Source organism: Notolabrus celidotus, chromosome 2, assembly GCF_009762535.1.
Source record: "Notolabrus celidotus isolate fNotCel1 chromosome 2, fNotCel1.pri, whole genome shotgun sequence".
Lineage (NCBI taxonomy): Eukaryota > Metazoa > Chordata > Actinopteri > Labriformes > Labridae > Notolabrus > Notolabrus celidotus.
This window is the reverse complement of record NC_048273.1, coordinates 26,602,529-26,618,357: the sequence shown is the minus strand read 5'-3', so window position 1 is coordinate 26,618,357 and position 15,829 is coordinate 26,602,529.

Here is a 15,829-nt window from a genome sequence, read left to right as displayed (position 1 = left end):
TGCATCTGAGCCCATCAGGAGTCCTCTTCACTTTCCCCTACATGATGAAGATTAAGATGAGTGGGAAATGAACCTCATCTCTCAGCGTGATAAATGTCCAGTAAGTGTAATTAAAGACTTTTAGTTAATTCCCCTGTCTCTTCTCCTCTGTAACCATTTTTAATCATTTCCTCCAGTTGGCTCTCTGTAATTGAATATCCTCATTATACATGCTACAGCAGCTGCAATTCTATATGTGTAAGACATTTTATTTAAATCTGCTTACATTTATGTTTTGTAAGTCAACTGAATCAAACAGAAACAAACAAAAATAGCTTTATTTTTTGGATTATAGATATCAATGTATTTGCAGGAAATTAGTGTTTGAGAGTTGTACTGTTGCTGCAAAATAAATAAATACATAAATAAAAATGCTTAAGAAACAATATTAAGATTTTCCTACAGTTATCTATGGAAGTGAAAATGTAATATTTTCCAGACTTATTAAACAGGTTGAAATGTTTCAAGCATGTTTCTGTTTACATATCGATAAGTTAAAGCCAACAGCTCAAAATAATACAGACATATCTCAAAATATCTAATATTTAATTTTGAGTAACTACTAATTTTGAGAAAAAAATAAATAAAAACGTTCTCTAAATATTCTATTTTTTTGGATGCAGTAGCAGATTATTGGGAAATGTAGGCTTACTTGAACAAACAGTCAGATGTTTAATTGCATACATTTTTTTAACTGTCTGTTTTCATTGGTCAGTAAATTTAAATCAGGCAATTAGAAAATACTTCAAGGCTCCATTAAGCTCTGTACTGAAACTGGCATCCTAATATTTTTAATTGTTAGTAACTGAAAGGTTGACGTAACTCAACTCCAACTGTACAATAGAAAATAAGCCATATCATGTTACTGGAAACTTAGCTCTACTGAAGAAGCATTGAAATGTTTCAATGATACAGGAAAGTAGTTTTCCCACCAATTGTCCACCAGTTTACTGAAAAAGATGGAAATTAAATACAGTTTTATAATGAACAGTAGGCAAAAAAATGTTCCCATCAAAAACAATTTCTAGTCCTTTTCGTTGTAGACTGTTGCGGCAACACTGTCCAGAGTATGGGGGTGTGGCTGTCGAGCTACAGGTGGGCGGACCTTCCTGGTCACGTGACCAATTGATCAATGAGATGGTAATCCTGTGGTCTTGATTAGCTCAGGCAGACACCTGATGGAGAGGAGAGAAGAAAAGAGACGCCGTTGTCAGAAGCCGAGAAAGACATTCTTGCGAAGTTTTTCCCTTTTTCCGTTGAGTTTTGTTGTGTGTTATATATGTCAACTTAAATATGAACTGTCATCTGAAACCCTGAGGGGTAACGAGAAGGAAGCAGCGTGAGCTAGTCCTGGAGCCGTGCATGGTGTTCTGGAAAGAAGTCGCCACAGGTAAGGTCCGCCTTTTCCCTTTGCCTTTTGCTCAACAGCCACCTGATTCCTTCTTTAGTATGGCATGGGCAGCCAACACTTGGATGCCCTAGACCGAGCTCGTGCCAGGGTTGTGTTGCCATGACAAGACACATCAGCATTGATGGCGGTCATCTCATGTTTACAGTTTAGGTGATCATTTTTGGACATTTCCTGTCGACACCCAAGGGCAATATTACTGCAGCAGTTTAATAAGTTACATTAATATTGTTTGCTATGGTGTATTCATTTGAAGATGGTGTCGGCAGTCAAAGTCACTTTATCTCTACTACGTGTTGAAGTTTGCACTAATTGCATTTACTGTACATTTTACCCTGTATGTAAGATCCTTTGATAATCAACAGTATAAAAGATGAATGGCTTTGCCTTAGTTTCTTTGTAATACGCTTCTTATTTCCTCAGGAGGCTCTACCATGTATAGATAGCTGTGAACATATAGTACACTGAGCAATGAGCTTCCCTTTCATCAGTTAAGATGACCTTTAAACTGCCTTTACTGTACTATTCTTTACTGTACTAGTATATGTGTAACATGCATGATGAAAAGGCAGCTGCATGTCCACTCTGGATTTTTCTACAGCTTGACAAAAAGGATCTGATGTATTTTGCCAGTATTGACAAGCTTTTCCTGTTCAACTTTTTTCAACAGTATATTTTCAGAGAAAGTTGTCTGAAGCACTTTGTCTGCCTTCAGCTTTTATCAAAGCATGTTATTGCCTCTTATTCTTCTAGCTTTTCCAAGTCTGTTATTGCCTTGTATTCTTCTGGCTTTTCAAAATAAACATGCTTTAGGGGGGATAGAGCAACATCCTCTTTGCTACCACTTAAGAACCACAATAGAGATCTATTTACTGTCAACAATTGCTTTCTGAAAAAGTCCCTTTACACTGAATATTTTTGCTGTTAGTCACTGACTGCAGGGCTCTTATCAGCTCTTTATAGAGTGTTCTGTACATTGTCACTTTGGTTGGCAGGCCTGGTAAATGCTGGACATTACCTGCAGAGCTGTTGCCTTGACTCCAGATTTATAGCCTAAATGAAATACTCTATGATTGAAACTTAGCAGCCTAATCATTGGGGGGGGTGCTGTTCCTGAGCGGTAGTATGGAGGAGAATGACCAGTCATCATGGGCTGCCTTTACTCCAACTGTGAAAATCATCGCATGAAAAGTATTAGTCCTTTATTACATTCAGCCAAGGGGCTTTTTCTGAGACAGTCATAAAGCTGCATCTAAGAGTCTCTCTCTCTCTCTCTCTCTCTCTCTCTCTCTCTCTCGCTCACGCTCTCATATTTCATATGTTATTGCACAGGTCGTCTTTGTTTGCTATTGAATCATAACATTAAAATATTAATCTAATGGAGCTGATAAGTTTCAGTTTTATTGGTGAGTCCATTAATGCATTTTTGTGCTGGCAGGGCCTGTTTAATATTGCAATGTATGCAATTCAGCGTTTTCAGTACCCAGCATCTTCAGCACAAAAAAGCCCTCAGCATTAGCTGGTGTAAGTTGCTGCGCTCTCAGATGAACTCTGAAACACTGCCGCGCCCATCAGTGTCACTACTTGATCAGCAACCAATCAGTATGAAGAGGGGACGGGACTTCTAATACCAACTTGGTCTGTATGAAACCCATTTACGGGCCAAATTCCAGATCTTGAGCTACTGCTAATGCTAGGAAATGATCAAAATTATTTAGGACATTTTCTTTTTAAAATGGTACATTGTGTGGGAATGTTTTAACTTGGAGAATGAGCACTCAGAAGTTGTGCTGGAAGTGACGGGAAGAGTAAAAAAATAACAGGAGGGCGCAAACCTCACTGCTGGGTGGTTGACAGTGAGCATTTTTCCCAGATCCCTAACAGACTTTTGCTTTGGTATCTAGTCCCTGAAAGAGGTTCTAAAAGAAAGCAGTTGGTCAGGGAAGCTAAGGGCGATGTCTCGACTGTGGTGCTCACTAAGCCATTTAAACTGGTGAATCTTTGGGACAGTTGCTGGATGATGATATCAAGACAGGCATTAAAAACGTTCACCCGAAAGTTGCTCTCTGCGTCAGTGAGGTGATGGTCTTCATCAAGGTGACGCCTAACTTTTCTGGCCCTGGTTGTTTCAAAACTGCGATTGACTTCCCAATTAAGTAGCAAGAGCAAGAGTGGCAGACTTTTGAACTAATTAAATGTGTCCAGTATTAGAGATTTTATTAAGGGAAAGTTTTTCCTTTTTTCTTCTGCGGATATTTTGCCATATTCTTTTTATTTCATCTGCAGATCTTCTGTTTTTTTCCCACAGCATTCAACTTTTCACAGGCCTCCCAAAAACGCAGAGATGTCTCTGATGGAGTTCACCGATGTGTTTATTTGCATCCTCCACTAAAACCTCCAACTCCATGGTTTCAAACTTCATTTTTCGTTTACGGCCACTCTGCTCTCCAAATCTATCCATGGGGACAGCCGATTTAGCACATGCAAAATCCTCATTTAAGGGCGGTCCGTTCCACTTTTGCACTTGTTATCATTTGAGCATGCAATCATAGTAGATCACCCGCAACACGCCCAGAAATAGCATGTGCAATGTTTTAGTTTGCACACGCAATATAGCGCTCGTTATTTGAGATCTTAGTAGATCAGGCCCTAAATGTAACGTGTATATTATATTCCTACCAAGTCTGTTTTGCTAAATGCTGCTAATTACTGCACCCTGCACTTTTAAGTACCATTTAACAACATCAAATTTAAACACTATAGAGCATTTTAAACAGACTTAACGGTCGCTAGTAAGGGGAGTGAAAATGCCACTGTTAGTCAGAAGTGGAAATGTTGCAGGACAACTTTCAGAAAATACCAACAGTAATCGCCACTAGGAAGAGGTCTGAAGTTGAGAAAGTTGGCGGGATTAGCACTAAAACAATGTTTGTACACAGCCCCTTACACATAGTCTCTCATTGTCAGCCAATGCAGGTAGCATCTACTTTATGATCCAAATATTTCAACATGACGACAAAATGTACAAGAACATTCCAAATTAAATGCTTCAATAGATGAATTTACCATTACTTACATCACTACTACTACTACTGCTTCTACTTCTACTACTACTACTCCCACCAATGGTAATATCAAAAAAATGTACAATTAACACAATGATAAAAAGTAACATAAGGTAAAAATAAAATAATATAAACAGTAAGTTAAGGCTAGTTGCAGGGGGGAAAAATTTAATTATTATTAAAATTGGAAAACACAAGATCCAGAGGGTTCTTTGTCTGTGATGATTCAGTTACATAACATGCTGTATAACGTATCTTTCACTAAAGAAGCTGGCATTCTGTTGCTGTTGGGTATTTAGTTAAGCCTTTTTTTTTATTTATTTGTTTACATTTTTTACCTGCTAAATGTCTTCCTTTCATCTTCTCATGGAAATAAAATATATAAATATATATCAAGGTTGAAGCATTCATAACATCATTTTTCACTGGATTACACCTCTTTGAGAGCTGTTGTAATGACAAACACATTTGCATCAAATCTGACCAGGAACATGTTTATCACCAGGCACAAGGCCTTGTATATCTTGGCCTCTAAGCGATTTCCTCCAGAATGACTAATGCCCCAGTTTATTTCACCTGTCAAAGCGCTAGCATTACCATTATGTTGGATTAGCTTCACTCAACTTTCTGTTGTCGTCTGACAAAAAGTAAATCTTGTGTAAGCTGTGCATGCAGGTCTCCGAGACAGTTGGCTAATTAAAGTGAAATGGGGCAGATAATAGCTTTTAAAAACATTCCAGCCATTTAATGAGCTTATTATTTACTATGAAAAGAATGTGTCACCACTGCCGCTGCTTCCCTGTCCCCACCACCGCCACCAAGCACTGCCACCCACTCTAATTCCATCCTGCTGCGCTGAGACTTGGCATCCATAAATTTCAATGACTAAAGAAATATTATCACAACTAATGAAATAATACTTAGCCCACTCCAACACTCAGAGGGCCCCTTCGGCCAAATTGTCTCAAGTCGTTTTAGGAAGATGGTAATTAAAAGACAAACTGCAGCTTGAAAGAAATGATCATTTGCACGGCCAGGAATCTCCTCACAATGCAAATTAATTTAAAAAGTAAGTTATTACACTTTTATGATGGTGTCAGGCTTTTCATGTGTCATTGATATTTTTTTCTATTAGGAGTCTGAAATGATGTTCCAGTGTCAGTGTTAAAAATGGGGTCACTCATGCATTGGCTTATTGGTTCTAGAGGCTCTGTGTAGTGCTGAGGCACTTCTCATTTACATTCAGCGGCTGAGAGGATGTCAATGATGTTGATTTAATGAATAATGTGCGGGCTCTGCTTCAGTGGAACAACAAATTAACCCCTTTATATTCCCTTGCTTTTGGAGCCTGTTTTGTTTTTATTGCTGTGTCTTATTTGTGTTCCCTTTGTGCTACCAGCTGATCTCTGAATCAGGTGACAACATGGGAAGGGACAATGAAACATAATTTGCTGAAGTTTTAATGGTCCAAAACACTCATGCATTTTCTTGATGACTTACCATAACTGCAGGAGAATCGTGTTTTTCCTCTCTAATGAGAAGGTCCAGGTCATCCTGAATGCAGCACAAAATAAAACTCAGAGAATTGGGGCTACTTGGAGGTTTTTTTTAAGGTGATTTATGAACTGAGTAGTGCCAATTAGCACAGGACAAACCGGCAACGTTATAGACGGCAGGAGCAGAGGTTGCAACAGTGAACTTGACCGTTGATGGCTCCATCGATCATGAAAGGATTTCAGCCTCAGAATGAATTATGCCGTCACAGTGTTTGCCACCAGAGCGCAGGAGAACTGGGTCAACTGGATGACTGAGTGCGTGTGTGTGTGTGGCACTGGGGCTGCCTTTCAGAGACAGCTTTTGAAGCTTTTGATAGGTCGAAGCAGATCACTGTCATTGTTGTGTACCATCTCGGTTTTGATCTCTGACTTGAAAATGACAAGAGAGCGGGGGAATCAAAGTTAATGCGCAATCAATCTGTTCCCGTGTGACAGCTGTATTTGAGCAGAAACAAAGGGACATACACAGGATTTATATAAGCTGCTTCATCCGAGAAAAGACAAAAAAAAAGGAAATATTTTGTCTTCAGGGGTGCCAGGCAACACAACCTGACCTTGTCATATTGAGAGCAAGCCAGCAAACAAGTCTGGAGGTGTCAGCCACCGACAGCCCCATTAAAATTCTCACTTTTTCTCTGAACTGCCACCTTTCAGCTCCCAAAACAACCACTCCTCTTCATTTGTATTTATTATCTGGTACTTATTTCATATTTTCTCCTGCCTTCCATGACACGTACAGAAAAATAATGTCTGCTTTGGAGCAATTAATGCTGGCATGTTGTGTCCCTTCTTTGCTATGCACATTGTGTATGAATACCTAAAGGTCATCAGAGGCTTTTACAGGCCTGTTCCTCCATTGCTCATTCTAAGTGTGTAGTTTGACACTTGTGTCCCCCGTCGCCCCCCGGAGACTCATTTTTCTCTCCGAAGAGTTGCATGGATGCAAACCTGCAATCCAAGTGTTTCCATTATAAGAAGCCAGCAGTGTTTGCTTCTGGTTGTATATTGATGCAATTTGTCATGAAGAGTTGCTTCTTGTGAGGGCAGCTGGCAGGTGGTGTTGATCAAGTTGGCAGCTTAGATCTGGGTGTGTTTGCTTCTGTATATAGCTCACAAGCGGTTGGCTATTGACAATTACATCCAGCATCAGGACAAGGGCTGGAAAGAAACTGCTGCCAGTTATTTAAATGAGAAGGTTCAGAAAACCTAGATTTATTGTTGTGGTTAACAAAACCACCAATATTTCATTTTTTCTTTAAGTTATCCTGATGAAGGTCTCAAAGAGAAGATTCATGACATGTTCTTTAAACACAGAGTTGTTTTACCCGTGTTTTTAAATTAATGGACGTTATGTCCTCATAAGTTTGAAGCTTGTGCTTGATGTCCCAAATTAGCAAAGGTTCCCAATTAGCAAAGGTATATGCCCCTTTTATGCCCTTGAAAGGACATGTGACTGCAGTACTGTGTGCACACATGGACATCAAACAGGGTTGAAAAGAGAAGTAGAGACATTAGGAATGGTAGAGCTGCTGGAAGTGAAACACTAACGAGCTGATGTATTTCTGGATATTTTGCAGTCCCTGTAGTGAATATTAACTAATTATTTTGGGGATTTCACTCTTTCAGAGAAGGCTATTATCACAAATACTGGACAAACACCAGATGAGGTGAAATAAAAATTTGATCCAAAATCTGAGAGGAAAATTACCTGAGATTGAAGAGAGACGCTGACCATATCAGAGCTTTTTGCTTTTCATAACTGATACAATTTGACAAACGTTCACTGAAAGAGCTGCTGCTGGGAAATGACAAAACCTGTGACAGATTAGTTATTATACCCAGCGATAAAGGCAGAGTATTAATGTGGTGTGAATACTTTTTTCTTTCATCATAACTAATTTAAATCGTAGCCTAGATTATCATAATATTCAATCTTGTATTTGTTTTATATGTTGTGTTTCATGCTTGTTGGCCTTCATACCTGACCGGGTAATCTGATTCTGAGGATTCCGACATATTGTATTTCAATTAGTTTTAAGTAAAAAATGTCATATTCAGAATGTAATTTGTTTTGCAGTTTAAACCAAAAAATTGCAAGACTGAAATGAAAGCTGTTTACATTTAAATGGTTTATTTATAAATGTCTTTCAATTCTCTAAAAAGTGGTAAATTAAGGAAACATAGTGTCCAATAATTCTGCACAGACATATCAGCACTCAAATGTGGCTCTCTCACTCTCTTGTGGCAATTTTTACATTTAAAGAAAAACACAAGAAAGATAGATGGAACAACAGAAAACAAACACAAACATAAAGACAAATAAAAAAGGGTTAGAGCTGCCTTCTAATATAAGTAAAACATGCTACAAATCTGAGCTTAATTTTAAAACCTTAAGGATGTATTTGTATATCCTCTTTCTGAGAGTAGTTTCCAATGGTTTAGACTGAATATCTTTTGGATTATCCCTTTACTTTTGAAATATCAAATTTTTCATCCTTACTTGTCAGAGTAGAGACCTTGATGGCTGTCCTGTGTATATTTAACCCCTTGAAGATTTGAATTGATGGAAATGTATTGATTATTCACTACAAATAACTTGTGAAAACAAACAAGTATGAGTAGGAAATCGTAAAAGAGAAAAACTGACACTTGATAATACATGATAACTCATGCTAATATATTAATTTAATCTGTGACATCTTCCCAATAACAAACTAAATCCAGCATCCCTCTGTTTTGGAACCAATTCATTAAATTCCATCAAGAAGGCATTTCACAGAGAACACGCCGAGGTAATTGGAAATCAAACATACGATTGCAAACATGCATTAAAAATTTAAAGAGACTGGTCCCACATAGTACAGAGTATGTTGTGTTGCACTGCGCTGCTTGGTATTTGGCAAAAAAATAGGGATGCTGTAAGCGCGACTTGTTCTTCTCTGTGTTGGGTGTTGGAATCATGGCATAGTAATTCCTCTTCATTTGCACTGCATAAATTACATTTTCAGTGTGACAGCAGAGCTCGCCCTGCACAGCAGCCCATAGCCAGCCGTACAATTAATTTAATATCTTGGAACGCACTTCATTTGTTTGGCTGTGATGGAATTGAAATCCTAATGAAACAGCTCCTCTTGAAAAGAAGCCTGTGTATTTGTGTGCTCAGGGAGTTTTTCCAGTCTTAATGTGCTTACCTGAAGCATCAGGTGATAATATGAGCTGACAAAGTACAGTTCTAATAACACGATCAGGGAGATGTCTCTTTATCACAATTACTTGACAATGATGATAAACAAGTGACATTCATCCACCGAGCTGTACGCATCATGATTAATGTTGCCAGGCTGAACAACAAATATGCAAATCAGCAATTGTAAAGGGATTACATGAATCCATCATTCTATATGCCAGGAATCCTTACAGTGTTAACACAATGGATAACAAATCCATGAAGAAGCAGCAAAGGACAAGAGGTAGAGATTTGCCTGTTTGTGGTACAGAACGAGTGCGATCAGGGATTTCATACACACAGGAAGGCTTCTGAAATCTGAGCCAGGAGGTGACAGCTAAAGGGAAGAGCACCTCCATGAGTAACAATGAGTGAGTCGGTTCCTAATTTTGCACAACTGAAATGTTGTGTGTGATAGATTTTCTTCATAAAGCTCAGCGCAAACAAATCACCCAATTAAACCAGATTCATAAAGAGTTGTCCAGAGTAGTCATCTTTAGCTTCATAGCTGTCCTGCTGTGCAACAAGTTCCTCTATAAACAACAAATTAAGAGGGAAAGTTGACAGGATCTTCCAAAATGACTACAACTGAGCTTGCATAATGAAACAAGCCCCAAGGCAATGCTGTAGCTTCAGTATAATTGACTTGGCATGGATGCTGAAAGGAACAGACTAGCTTAACAGTGAACAAAGCATGCATGCAGTGTCACTGTGTCATTTAACAGTCAAGATAAATAACAGTCGTACTACAGGGTTCCCACTCTTTTCCAGAGATCATTTTCCAGGACATTTCCAGGACATTTTCATTGATGATCAAGCTAGTATGACAGCCTAAATTTAGTTCCTAATTTAGTTCCTAAATAGTCTAATATGTTCCTCTCAGTGGAAGTCTACATTGAAAGACATATAGTCTATGGCTATCAATGAAATCATCTCTTACATACTTAAAAAATATGGCAAATTGATAATAGAATAATGCAACCACAGCTGTACAGCACTTTACTTTATTAGTGCAACCAAGGATTAAGGATTGGGCAACATCTCAGCTTTCTCTTTTCTCAAAAAATATAAAATGAGCTAAGAAAAAAACAAAAGAACCAGCAAAGGAATCAGGAAGCTGCCTTACTGAAATAATGAAATAATAATAATGATCAGAGGATCAGTGCATTAATGACCTAAATAGATCTTAATGACAAAAATGGCCGTAAATGTTTCTCAACTCAACTCAAGCTCAAAATATACCTTCTTAATCATGATATTCATCCTGCTAAGTGGTCGATATAAAACAAAGCAAATGTCACGTTTTTTTATTTGAGTTACCGTAAACTCTGAAAAAATCTCACCGGTGTAAAGACGCTCTCTGTATTTGAAGATCTCTCAGAGATTTAAAAAAATGTAAACCGTCTTCCTGCATGGCGATGTCTATTATGATCAGGGATGTCTACAACGTGGAGTTTCTGTGCAGCTGTGTCGCTCTTTTTGTTCCGTTTGTTTTCACTATCGGGATGTGGACTCCTACTAGCTAGAGCAGGGGTTCTCAAACTTTTTGGAGCCAGGGACCCCTTACAGGTGAGAAAGTTGTCCAAGGCCCCCTCATAATTGTAACACAGATTAAGCACTTTAGTGATGTGTCATGATAAAAAGCTGCGGCTCTGAGAGCACATGTAAATCAGAAGAGCCGGCTTGCATCGAGAGAAAGCCGGCTCCCAGTTTTTTCCTTTCGCTGCTTAGCTCTCTCAGTGCTCGGCCCCAGCTCTACTCACAGCAGAACTTTGTTTTGATTGGTCAGCATGGCGACTATGCGGCCAATCACGTGAGGATATGATTCAGGTGATGGAGGGGAGGCTGTGTATCCTGGCTACATCTGTTCCTTCAGAGAGAGTCTTCTTGAAGACCGGGCAAATACTCACTGAGAGGAGAAATCGGATCAGCCCATCCAAGCTGAGGCATCAGATTTTTCTCAATGCCAACCTGAGGACATTAATAATGTCTACTCCAGTTTGGTTCTGGTTCTGGTTCTGTTTGCTTGAGTTTGGTTCTGGTTCAGGTTCTGTTTGCTTGAGTTCAATTCTGGTTCGGTTCGGGTTCGGTTCTGGTTCAGTTCTGGTATGGTTCTGGTTCAGGTCTGGTTTGGTTCTGGTTCAGTTTGACTGGGTTTGGTTCTGGTTCTGTTTGCTTGAGTTCGGTTCTGGTTCGGTTCTGGTTCGGTTCGGTTCTAGTTTGGTTCTGGTATGGTTTGGTTCTGGTACGGTTCGGTTCTGGTACGGTTCGGTTCTGGTTCAGTTCTGGTACGGTTCTGGTTCTGTTCTGGTTCAGTTCTGGTTGGGTTTGCTTGAGTTTGGTTCTGGTTCTGATTACTTGAGTTTGGTTCTGGTTCGGGTCTGGTTCGGATCTGGTTGGGTTTGCTTGAGTTTGGTTCTGGTTCTGTTTGCTTGAGTTTGGTTCTGGTTCGGGTTCTGTTTGCTTGAGTTCAATTCTGGTTCGGTTCGGTTCTGGTTCTGTTCTGGTTCAGTTCTGGTATGGTTCTGGTTCAGGTCTGGTTTGGTTCTGGTTCAGTTTGACTGGGTTTGGTTCTGGTTCTGTTTGCTTGAGTCCGGTTCTGGTTTGGTTCGGTTCTGGTTCGTTACTGGAAAGCTTCTGGTTCAGTTCTGGTACGGTTCGGTTCTGGTACGGTTCAGTTCTGGTTCAGTTCTGGTACGGTTCTGGTTCGGTTCTGGTTCGTTACTGGAAAGCTTCTGGTACGGTTCGGTTCTGGTTCAGTTCTGGTACGGTTCTGGTTCGGTTCTGGTTCAGTTCTGGTATGGTTCTGGTTCGGTTCTGGTTGGGTTTGCTTGAGTTCGGTTCTGGTTCTGTTTGCTTGAGTTTGGTTCTGGTTCTGTTTGCTTGAGTTTGGTTCTGGTTGGGTTTGCTTGAGTTTGGTTCTGGTTCTGTTTGCTTGAGTTTGGTTCTGGTTCTGTTTGCTTGAGTTTGATTCTGGTTCGGTTCGGTTCTGGTTCGGGACTGGAACGGTTCTGGTTCGGTCCTGGTTCTGGTATGTTACGGTTCTGGTTCAGTTCTGGTACTGTTCTGGTTCGGGTTTGGTTTGGTTTGGTTCTGGTTGGGTTTGCCTGAGTTTGGTTCTGGATCTGTTTGCTTGAGTTCGGTTCTGGTTCTGTTCTGGTTTGGTTCTTGTTCAGTTCTGGTAAAGTTCTGGTTTGGTTCTGGTTCGGTTCTGGTTCAGTTTTGCTACGGTTCTGGTTCGGTTCTAGTTGGGTCTGCTTGATTCTGGTTCTGTTTGCTTAAGTGTAGTTCAAACCCTAACCCTAACTTTAATCCCAACCCTAACTCTAATACCAACCCTAACCCTAATCCCAACCCTAACCCCAACCCAAACCCTAATCATAACCCTAACCCTAACTCTAATCCCAACCCTAACCCTAATCCCAACCCTAACCCTAACCCTAATCACAACACTAACCCTAATCACAACCCTAACCCTAACTCTAATCCTAACCCTAATCACAACCCTAACCCTAATCACAACCCTAACCCTAACCCTAATCCTAACCCTAATCACAACCCTAACCCTAACCCTAATCACAACCCTAACCCTAACCCTAATCCTAACCCTAACCCTAATCCCAACCCTAACCCTAACCCTAATCCTAACCCTAATCCCAACCCTAACCCTAATCACAACCCTAACCCTAATCCCAACCCTAACCCTAATCCCAACCCTAACCCTAACCCTAACCCTAACCCTAACCCTAATCCCAACCCTAACCCCAATCCCAACCCTAACCCTAATCCTAACCCTAATCACAACCCTAACCCTAATCACAACCCTAACCCTAACTCTAATCCTAACCCGTAATCACAACCCTAACCCTAACTCTAATCCCAACCCTAACCCTAATCACAACCCTAACCCTAACTATAATCCTAACCCTAACCCCAACCCTAATCCTAACCCTAATCACAACCCTAACTCTAATCCTAACCCTAATCACAACCCTAACCCTAACCCTAATCACAACCCTAACCCTAACCCTAACCCTAACCCTAATCACAACCCTAACCCTAACCCTAATCACAACCGTAACCCTAATCCTAACCCTAATCCTAACCCTAACCCCAACCCTAACCCTAATCCTAACCCTAACCCTAATCCTAACCCTAACCCTAATCACAACCCTAACTCTAATCACAACCCTAACCCTAATCCCAACCCTAATCAAAACCCTAACCCTAACTCTAATCACAACCCTAATCACAACCCTAACCCCAATCACAACCCTAACCCTAATCACAACCCTAACCCTAACCCTAATCACAACCCTAACCCTAATCACAACCCTAACCCTAACCCTAACCCTAATCACAACCCTAACCCTAATCACAACCCTAACCCTAACTCTAATCCCAACCCTAACCCTAATCCCAACCCTAACCCTAATCATAACCCTAACCCTAATCACAACCCTAACCCTAATCCTAACCCTAATCGCAACCTTAACCCTAACTCCAATCGCAACCCTAACCCTAAACCATAATCCCATCCCTAACCCCAACCCTAATCACAACCCTAACCCTAACTCTAATCCCAACCCTAACCTCAACCCTAATCACAACCCTAATCCTAACCCTAATCGCAACCTTAACCCTAACTCCAATCGCAACCCTAACCCTAAACCATAATCCCATCCCTAACCCCAACCCTAATCACAACCCTAACCCTAACTCCAATCCCAACCCTAACCCCAACCCTAATCACAACCCTAACCCTAACTCCAATCCCAACCCTAACCCCAATCCTAACCTTAACCCTAACCACAACCCTAAACCTAACCTTAACCCTAACCACAACCCTAACCCTAATCACAACCCTAACCGTAACCCTAACCTTAACCATAACCCTAATCCTAATCACAACCCTAACCCTAACTCCAATCCCAACCCTAACCCTAACTCCAATCCCAACCCTAACCCCAACCCTAACCCTAATCACAACCCTAACCCTAACCTTAACTCCAATCCCAACCCTAACCCTAACCCTAATCCTTACCCTAACCGTAATCCTTATCTAACCCTAACCCTAATCACAACCCTAACCCTAACCCAACCCTAACCCTAATCCCAACCCTAACCCTAACCCTAACCCTAACCCTAATCCCAACCCTAACCCCAATCCCAACCCTAACCCTAATCCTAACCCTAATCACAACCCTAACCCTAATCACAACCCTAACCCTAACTCTAATCCTAACCCGTAATCACAACCCTAACCCTAACTCTAATCCCAACCCTAACCCTAATCACAACCCTAACCCTAACTATAATCCTAACCCTAACCCCAACCCTAATCCTAACCCTAATCACAACCCTAACTCTAATCCTAACCCTAATCACAACCCTAACCCTAACCCTAATCACAACCCTAACCCTAACCCTAACCCTAACCCTAATCACAACCCTAACCCTAACCCTAATCACAACCGTAACCCTAATCCTAACCCTAATCCTAACCCTAACCCCAACCCTAACCCTAATCCTAACCCTAACCCTAATCCTAACCCTAACCCTAATCACAACCCTAACTCTAATCACAACCCTAACCCTAATCCCAACCCTAATCAAAACCCTAACCCTAACTCTAATCACAACCCTAATCACAACCCTAACCCCAATCACAACCCTAACCCTAATCACAACCCTAACCCTAACCCTAATCACAACCCTAACCCTAATCACAACCCTAACCCTAACCCTAACCCTAATCACAACCCTAACCCTAACTCTAATCCCAACCCTAACCCTAATCCTAACCCTAACCCTAATCACAACCCTAACTCTAATCACAACCCTAACCCTAATCCCAACCCTAATCAAAACCCTAACCCTAACTCTAATCACAACCCTAATCACAACCCTAACCCCAATCACAACCCTAACCCTAATCACAACCCTAACCCTAACCCTAATCACAACCCTAACCCTAATCACAACCCTAACCCTAACCCTAACCCTAATCACAACCCTAACCCTAATCACAACCCTAACCCTAATCACAACCCTAACCCTAACCCTAATCACAACCCTAACCCTAATCACAACCCTAACCCTAACCCTAACCCTAATCATAACCCTAACCCTAATCACAACCCTAACCCTAATCCTAACCCTAATCGCAACCTTAACCCTAACTCCAATCGCAACCCTAACCCTAAACCATAATCCCATCCCTAACCCCAACCCTAATCACAACCCTAACCCTAACTCTAATCCCAACCCTAACCTCAACCCTAATCACAACCCTAATCCTAACCCTAATCGCAACCTTAACCCTAACTCCAATCGCAACCCTAACCCTAAACCATAATCCCATCCCTAACCCCAACCCTAATCACAACCCTAACCCTAACTCCAATCCCAACCCTAACCCCAACCCTAATCACAACCCTAACCCTAACTCCAATCCCAACCCTAACCCCAATCCTAACCTTAACCCTAACCACAACCCTAAACCTAACCTTAACCCTAACCACAACCCTAACCC